This window comes from Emydura macquarii, unplaced genomic scaffold (assembly GCF_026122565.2).
Source record: "Emydura macquarii macquarii isolate MOO-44397 ecotype Brisbane River unplaced genomic scaffold, CSIRO-AGI_Emac_v2 contig_71, whole genome shotgun sequence".
Taxonomy (NCBI): domain Eukaryota; kingdom Metazoa; phylum Chordata; order Testudines; family Chelidae; genus Emydura; species Emydura macquarii.
The window spans coordinates 10,943,870-10,952,399 of record NW_027130208.1 but is presented as its reverse complement, the minus strand read 5'-3'; the positions used below and the strand labels follow the sequence as shown (position 1 = coordinate 10,952,399).

Below are 8,530 nucleotides of genomic sequence, written 5' to 3'. Positions count from 1 at the left end.
CCTATGAGGCTAGCACTATCCCTTTCCAAGTTTGCCCCTGCAAGAGGAAGGAAACTGTCTAAAAGTAAAACTGACCCCGTTAGTATCCAGTAATATCATTCAGTTATTAGGATGGGATAGAACTCCTCTTTTTTCTCAGTGGCAATGGCTCATGCTAACCCTTCATACTTCCAGACAATCTTTCTTTCTCAGAATCAGGAGAACAGGGAAGGCTGGGAAATGTAGTCCATCAGGGCAGCCATGGTGCAATCCTAACTTGGAACAAGGCATGCTGGGAAATTTAGAAAGTATATAGTGCCTACTCTCACCAAACAGGGTGAGAGAGTTGAAAGGAGTTAGGTTGTGCTGAGGCTTTTGAAAGGTATGTAAACCTTGCTATGTTTTTTATTATGATTTTGGCAGCAGGTATCTCTGAAAAGTGTCTGAATTAACTAATTAGCCAATTGTTGTGTTGATATGTCTTTGGCTAGGCCTAGAAAGGAGCTAAAATACTCCCTGATGGGAGATGGTTTTGCATGCAAGCTCTATTGACATGCTATTTGTTAGTTTGTCATGGAATACTACTGTTGCCTGTAAAGGTATAGTTAGCCTGTAGCTAGCTATAGCTGTGGGTATAGCCAGCAAGATAAGAATGTATCTCTTCTGGTGGATAGCTGGCTTTCTTTGTTATAGACGTTCTTCTGGGCACTCACTACTTACTCTCTAAGATCCCAAGAAATTAGATTTTTACAGTTATGACATTATTAGATCTAGAGTTATTTTATGGCTTTTATGTTTCCCTCCGAGTTCTTCAGTGTTGGATACCCAGTAACTTAAGAACCTAGTGGTTTTTACAAACTGAGGGATTAAAAAAATTGGGACTTTTTATATCTCCTTAAAGTACCCCTGTTGTGTGTCTCCTGCCTTCTCATAAGTATGAATAATACACACAGGTGTTGTGGGGTCCAAATCCTCTTTACTCAACATATGCAAAAATCAAGGTCTTGCTATATTTGTACATTGTGCTCTGGCTGGCTTCCAGAGCAATGAGTAGTGCTAGATGGCTCTCAAACTGTTTACTGTGCGTGGGTTGGATAGAATTCCTTTATAGTTCCCTAAATAATCCTCCCCCCTCTCTCTCTCTCTCTCTCTCACACATACACACACAAAGTCTGGTTGCCCTTAAGAACTGTATATATTTATTTGCCTTAAATAGGGTTACAACAGTATTTTCAGTCTTTCCTAAAGCTCCTTTCACTTACTGAGGTGAAGTGAATGAGTACTACCAAACAGGCATGCACGTGTGTGGGGGGGGGGAGGGGGGGTGTCATGCTTGATGTTAAGACTCCATTAATAAATAGCTCAAAAATTAACAATGTTTTAACAAATGGTTAATCAATTGTTAAAATCTAGTCCAGCAAATTGATAGGTTTCTTAGAACATCTTCTAATGTTTTTATAGCCATCTGTTGTACTCAGATCTATAACATGCTTATGCCACCATCTATTAACCACTTATGCTTTATAGACCTGTTATAAATGGAACCTTATTATGTAGTGTGCCCCATGTGTGTCATGCTAAATTATTTCTGAATATAAATATAAAAACATGCAGCAAGAGTGCAATATTATGAGAACACCAAAACAACAAAAAGGAAAATAGTTGTAGTGATAAAATACATCACTTAAAGCCCCCTGTTCCAGGTTCCTCTGTGTGAGTTAAGGCATCCATTTATGTGGAACAACCTGTAGGACTGGGGTAAAGATAACAAGAAGGGCAAGGCAGGAGCGGGAGGAGATGCTTTCCTCTTCATTCCTCAGTTGCAAATCTGTATTTTAAATATACATTCCTGTTGGTTGAGGGGTTGCTATTGCCTTTATAAAGCTGACGAACTCTGACCACCATAAACTAAGCCCAGAGCACTGTCATTTATTTTGGATATTAGTCTCATATGAGATCATTTGAGCTAATTCCAAATACAGTATCAGAGTTCTGTTTTTGGAATGTTGGCATACTTCCCCCCCCCCTTCTCAGAATCAGTTGCTGTGCACATTAAAGAACATTTCATTTTTATTTTATAATAGGGCTTAAAAATAGTACTTCCTATATAATGCTTTTCATCAGTAGCTCTCAAAACACTTTACAATGGAGGTGAGCATCATTATTTCCATTTTACTCATGCATGAATAGGCATTCCAATTTATTTTACTGCAGATCAATGCTCTCACCATTTTTCCTCACTTTAATATCCTCTGCAGGATAGCTCTGTTAAAGTCAAATGTCTCTATTACTTGGTTGACTTTGCTTTTTAATCATTCTTTTGATGACAGCAGGAGGATTTGTAGAACCATCTTTCAGGTCTATGTTACTTACTTTTTTTTCCAGTTGCATACTGCATTTTGTTTAGCTCAAAATGTAGAGAGACCCTAAAAGTCTGCAGTTGTTACAGGACTTAAACCAGCACATATTGAAGTCAATGGACAAACTCGCCCTGACTTCAATAGGTAACGGATTAGGCTCATACTCTCAACTGATAAAGTTCAGTAATACTATTGCACACTTAACTTTAGTTCCTCCTCTTGCTCCCCTAGTGATTAACCCTACTGAAACATTAGTCCTCTTCTTGAATAAGGGCTTTCTTTGACCTAATCAGGAAACAATCATTGCCATAATGATTATATGGGACTCTTTTTATTATTCTTATAACAATGTTATGCATCATTTTGAGTCTAAATCAAACTAGCAATTTCTTCAGAAACTGGAGCAGAGGATTGGGAATAGCAAGACTCCTGAATTTTATTCCCAGCTCAGCTGGTCATTCAATGAGTGACCGTGGGTAAGTCGTGTAAAGCATCACGTGCTGTAGTTCAGTTAATTTCCCACCCTCATGAAGATGTGAGATTCCATTAAAGCTGTTAAGGAAAAGTACTGAGAACGTCAGAAGTGTAAGGTAAATAGTCTTAAGTGAGGCCTAGTCTAATTTTCAGTTTTCTTTGGCTTCTGCAAACTCTTAATATCTCGTTTAAGTAAATTCTATATAATAGAACTTAAGAGGGCATTCTTGCTTAGAGAGAGTCATACGTGATGAAAGGTCAGGCAGAATTTTAGTGCCCCAGCTTTTATGTAAAAAGTGTCTTATTTTTAAATGTGCTCAGAACAAAATATGACTGGAAGTCATGAGTGATGTAAGAAGTAGTAGATCATTAGGTTATTAATGTCTGGAATGAATAGGAAGCCATAGGAACATGATGATCTGGATCCCTGAGATCATCTGATTTTTCCATAGTTTTTTCTGTTCTTGGAAGGATATCTGTTTCTGTGGTTTGGGGATGTATGTTGCCAGTAAGACTTTGTATTTCCTAAACTGACAAAAAGGCAAGTTTGTCCATCTTTAAGATAGATTGGACCACATTTTTGGGGTATGAGACTTGTGATTCCCCTGACTTGCTTCAGAGGTTTCTGGGGCAATGCTATTGGATGGTGCAAACTGGAAGTGCAACTTTAAAGACCCAAAGAAGTCCAGAAGATGCTATGATCTTTCCAGGCCACCACTGTACCAACAAGAACTGCTCTTTCTCCAGTAGCTAGCATAAGGTACCAAAATCTGAGACAACATCACCTGGTCCCTTGCTTGCAATCTTGACTCTGCTTTGAAGGCCAAGCAAGCAAAAGAGACAAACTTCTTCTCCAAGTAACCTTTCACTTTTTTGTTTCTTTTCTTATAACCTACATGGCAAAGATACTTGGCACTTGTATTAGTGATTTTTCTCCAACATTTGTTAATGTGTGAATGAAAGTGTGTGTCACAGAAATAGCATGTGCTGACTCTGATTCTAAAGTAAATCCTGCTGTGTAATCCCTTTGTTACCCTGGGTTATCAGAGTGCCTGCATAAAACTAATCTGCCTCAAAATGGAGCCTATGGGTTGCTAATAACTGTTAATAGACTGATTATAAAAGAGTTAACTTTTGGAGTCTCTTCTGCCTCACAGGGCTGACCAGAAACGTAAGGGAACATGATCTGGTGAAGTTCAATGTGCATAAGAATTAATCATGTGCATTGACTATGTTCATACAATGATTTGGTCAATTGTTGATTTAATTCCACTGGGACCCTAAACACCCCTGTATTTACAGTTTACACGCTATCATTGTAATCTTTGTACAAAATATGCCTGGTGTGGCTTCATTTAAAAACTAACAACTTGCTGATCGATCAAATCACGGTATAATGTTGCGTTACATTTTATGTAAAGTTATAAAATCTCCTTTTAGGGTGTCTCTAGCATATGTTGAAGTTCAGACACCCTTGGCTAGGTAAAGCTGTTAAACACGCCTATCCCAGACAAAGGACTATAATTTCCCTGCCTGGGAGTTATTTCCAAAGTACTTTGACGGACAATGAATGTTTTTTATGGCATGTAAACAGACTCATCAAGCTAACAAGGGGTGGAGGCAAACAGCCCCGATGCAATAGTGTGAGGAGATCAGTAGTTGTGCCAAAGGAGGCAGAAACTAAATCACTTGCATTTTAGCAGACACACACCATTCCAGAAGGACACTTCCTTCAAGACAAACTCCATGTTGCCTACCTCACAGCTGGAGATAGACTTCTGACTGGAGGTATCTTTCAGAAGAGTCCATTTCAAAGGTTCATTGGACTAATCTTTTTAGGTTTCTTTGCCCCTCTTGTAATCTCTCACCTCACAAGACAAAGGTACCAGCCCTTTGACTTTGGGGGATGGATCCTGATTCAGGGCTTCAGTCACTATCTTGATGAAAACATGTGGTGAGGATTTTACCTTGAACCAAGTCTAATTTAAGTTTTAGTTACCAGAAAGCATTTTATCTTAACAAAGGCTGGTGGAGACCAGTGGATATCTGTGGTATTTTCAGCAAGCTCTAAGACACACAATGTTGGATAGAGACAGTGCATGTTTGTTACAAACTGTCCTAGGGAGAGAGCTACAGAAGCAAGGCATTGTGAGGCTTTATGGGATAGGGTCACTCCACTCCTCACCGGTCTGGATTTCACCTCAGAACATTACATCCATATTGTCTATTTAACTTTTAAATTCAATTCCAATTATGATTTTTTGACTTGCTTGTGCTATTCATTTCTGATTTGATTTAGTACAACTTAATTACTTTTAGTTAGAAGTTTGTTTAATTAAAGTTTGCTCTTGTTAACTTGTAGTAAAAATCCACAAAAATCATACTACTAGTTTTTTTTTTTTTTTTTTTTTTCTTTCAAAAAATAGCAGCAAGGGTCATGACACCCTCCTCTAGGGTTACAGGTCAGTGATCAAAAAGGTAACTTTGTATGGTACCTCAATGCCCCTGAGCGCCATCCATGAATTAATACATTGATTCCTTGCACAAGAAACTCTAGGCCTTGTCTTCGCGCTAAAATCCAATGCAGAATTCCCGTTGACGTCAGTGGAGCAGCATCCAGCCAGTGCAAAGGCAAGGTGTAAGAATGATTTGCCATAGGCATAGGGCCCTTACTGAAAGGTGCTGAGAACCTCCTATGAGGTTCTCCGTTAGCCTCAACTACCAGTGCAGTCAGTGTGTGTTGAGGGCACTCAACATCTTTCAAGAAATGCAAGGTACTTTGTAGGATCAAGCCTTAAGTAATGTCTAAATTATTCAAACAACTGAACTTAAATTAACAGTAAATAACCTGAAAGAGACCATGACTTATTTCCATCTAAAATGATGTGACTGGAATTGGAAAGAGAAATTCATAAGTGTTAAAAATGAAGATGGATGGAGAAAACATGTTCCTGATAACTTAGCAATCTGAGACCAGCTGTTGCTGAACAAACATGTATTATTTTTAACCATCATAGGCCTAGAAGAAAATAGACTTACCGAAATAACACGAAACAGGAATGCACATGTGAATAATCAAATATGCAAAGCACATGGCTGCCTAGAATTTTTTTTTTTTTTTCAGGGACAGACCTGAGTCTATTTCAGCTGTGCACAAATCACTCAAAATAAATACCGCAAAAGATCCGGTGCTTTCCTAAAATGCGTTTATATTCGGAGAATGAAGAAAGTCTCAACAAGCATAAACTCTTCCCATGTCATCACTAGGAAAAAAGGTGTCTGGTTTTAACATGTGTTACGAGCCTACGTAGTCAAAGCAAGCCGTAGTTCTAACCTGTAATAGCTGGTTTACCTCTACCCAGCTATTGGATGTTAAAACTACAGCTGCATTTTTGCTTAACCTCTGTGTGGAAGAGAGGCTAGATAGAAGAAATGAGAAGGGGTGAGGCAAGCTGGCTGATTGGAAGTAGCGGATGGCTGGCTAAAACTGTGTCTTCACTGCCAAAACAAAAAAAAAGGAAAACTGTGACAGTGAGAAAAATGTGCCTGCTATCTTGTTATAAAATCCCAGGGGAGACAAGGCACAGGTAGTTTCTACCTCAGTGTAGCTAAGCAAGGTCAATGCTATAAACTTCTCCCACCCGGAGTTGACTTAACCTAGGTACACTGCAGTAAAAACCACAGAGCCCTGTCTGCACTAGGATTTTAGAGTTTGAGATAGCTAATGGTGCTATTTTATTTTAAGAAACACACCTCTTTTGGCAGTGAAGATAAGGCCTAAGCAGTGGGGAGAGGAAGATGGAGAGGGCAGAGATTCTTAATCTGTCCAACAAGCCTCTGTCCTCTGAGGAAAGAGTCATGTCCTCCCTCTACCCCCTGCTCCCGCCCCAATCTCCAGGGAACAGATACTGAAACTTTCCCATTGAGAGAGTCGCTTTATGTTACTGACTTAGCCATAACTCTCACAGCAGGTTTCACTTTCTCAACTAATGGAAACTGCAATGACTTCTATCCTGCTTCCAATCTTAGCCTGAATCCCTAACAAAATCCTGAACGGTTAGAACTTCTCCAAAGGTTGAGGCAACAGCCCGCCCTGACCCAGCTCAAAGTGATAGCAGTGTTGGTTTGTAACAGGTACACATCCCTTATCTTGGTTTTGAATTCCCTTCCTTGAGTTCTCTCTCCAAGCCCAGCACTAAAACTTCCCCCCTGCATTGTCAATTAACACTTCATAGCATCATGCTGTCACTCGCAAAAACAAATGCTTTGGTTTTGGGAATGACATTCAAGATATGACCGCTCCTGTTTGCTTCAGTGGTATTAGCAGGAACTCAATAAATATCCCTGGTGTGGATTCCCACCATTTTGTATGTGGTAGATGGAAACTACTGAATGCTGCCAAGCAGCAATGAGGGAAAAAAATAAAATAAGCCATTTCCCATGTCTGTGATAACAAGAAATCTTTGAATTGTGCCTGGGTCAAACTGAGCTGTTAGCAAGTGGCTTTAAGAAAGGAGCTGAGGATATAACAGAGTCATAAAATATGACATTTTAATCAAGACTCGAGCTGTTTTCTAATTACATTCAACTACACTTAAAGGAAAAACAGGAGGTGTCAGGTTCTTATAGAAACAAGCAGAAAATTGTCCTCAGTACATCACTGATTATTATGAATAGCACAGTGTCAAATTACCCAGAAAAGATACAGTACTAAATCCTTCTAAAAGTCATATTTCCAATTTTCTTTTCAATTTTGTCTTGGAGTAAATTTGGTCACTGGCTTATTCAGAAGCTGTCTTTTTTAGTATCTATTCTATATTTAAGTATGTATAATGGATCTGCTAAAAACATCAGAGACCATTAAGCCACAGAAGCATGAAATCAACTAGAAATTATTATTTTAATTCTATGCATTTGTGCATAACAGTATGAATGAGGTGCCAAATAAACATTCATCAGAACCCCAGCTAGTTCTTCAAAAAACTAATGTGACTTTGCATTTGGAAGCAGAAAGCACACTTGCATGTATTCCAAGAGCGAGGCTCAGATGCAAAGGGCGGCTTACACATGTTCTGAGAAGCAAAAGAAGAGAGTAGCTGTGGTGTTATATACTCTCTTGCTAAGAGCTCCTAAAATCAAGGCACTGTGGCTTGACAGGTGTATAACTCTGAGTTTAACATTTATATTGATCGTGTTTGTATTGTACAAACTTAATGAATGTTGTGTTTACAAGTCCTGTCCCAGCATGCATTGTGCTCAGTGTTTACACTTAGAGACTGCATGTCAGATGTAATCTTTCTTTGCACCAGTCAGTGTGGAGGAGTTCTCTCCGAGACATTATGGCCATAGGAAAACACTTCCTTTTTGAGTGCACGGTGTTGGCGGGGGGGAGAAACAACTCTGTGTGTGTGTGTGTGTGTGTGTGTGTGTGTGTGTGTGTGTGTGTGTTCCCTGTACATCAGTAAGCCTTAGAGAAACTGGGCTGAAGATTATATTTTGTATTCTAAGAAGAAACGTCAGGAAACTGACTACAGGAGAAGGATCGAAGGATCATCTTAACTTCTTCCAACACCAGGACATTTTTTATTAACAGAAAACTATCTTCTCTCTCCCTACAAGAGAAATGGGCACAGAGGATATCTAAGTCCTAAAAGTACAGTAATTTAATGCAGTCCCAGCAAAGGGACATAGACCACTGAGGTTTTGTGGTCAAATTG

At 39.2% G+C, this 8,530-nt stretch overlaps 1 protein-coding gene across 1 annotated transcript in view; it reads left to right on the top strand.

Moving 5' to 3' along the window:
* The first annotated feature begins 274 nt into the window (after positions 1-274).
* CNTN3 (contactin 3) overlaps positions 275-8,530 on the top strand; it is a 329,597-nt gene continuing 321,341 nt past the window's right edge. Inside the window, exon 1 of the mRNA XM_067542552.1 lies at positions 275-361. The gene's annotated coding sequence lies outside the window, so the exon portion shown is untranslated. The remainder of the gene's footprint in view (positions 362-8,530) is intronic.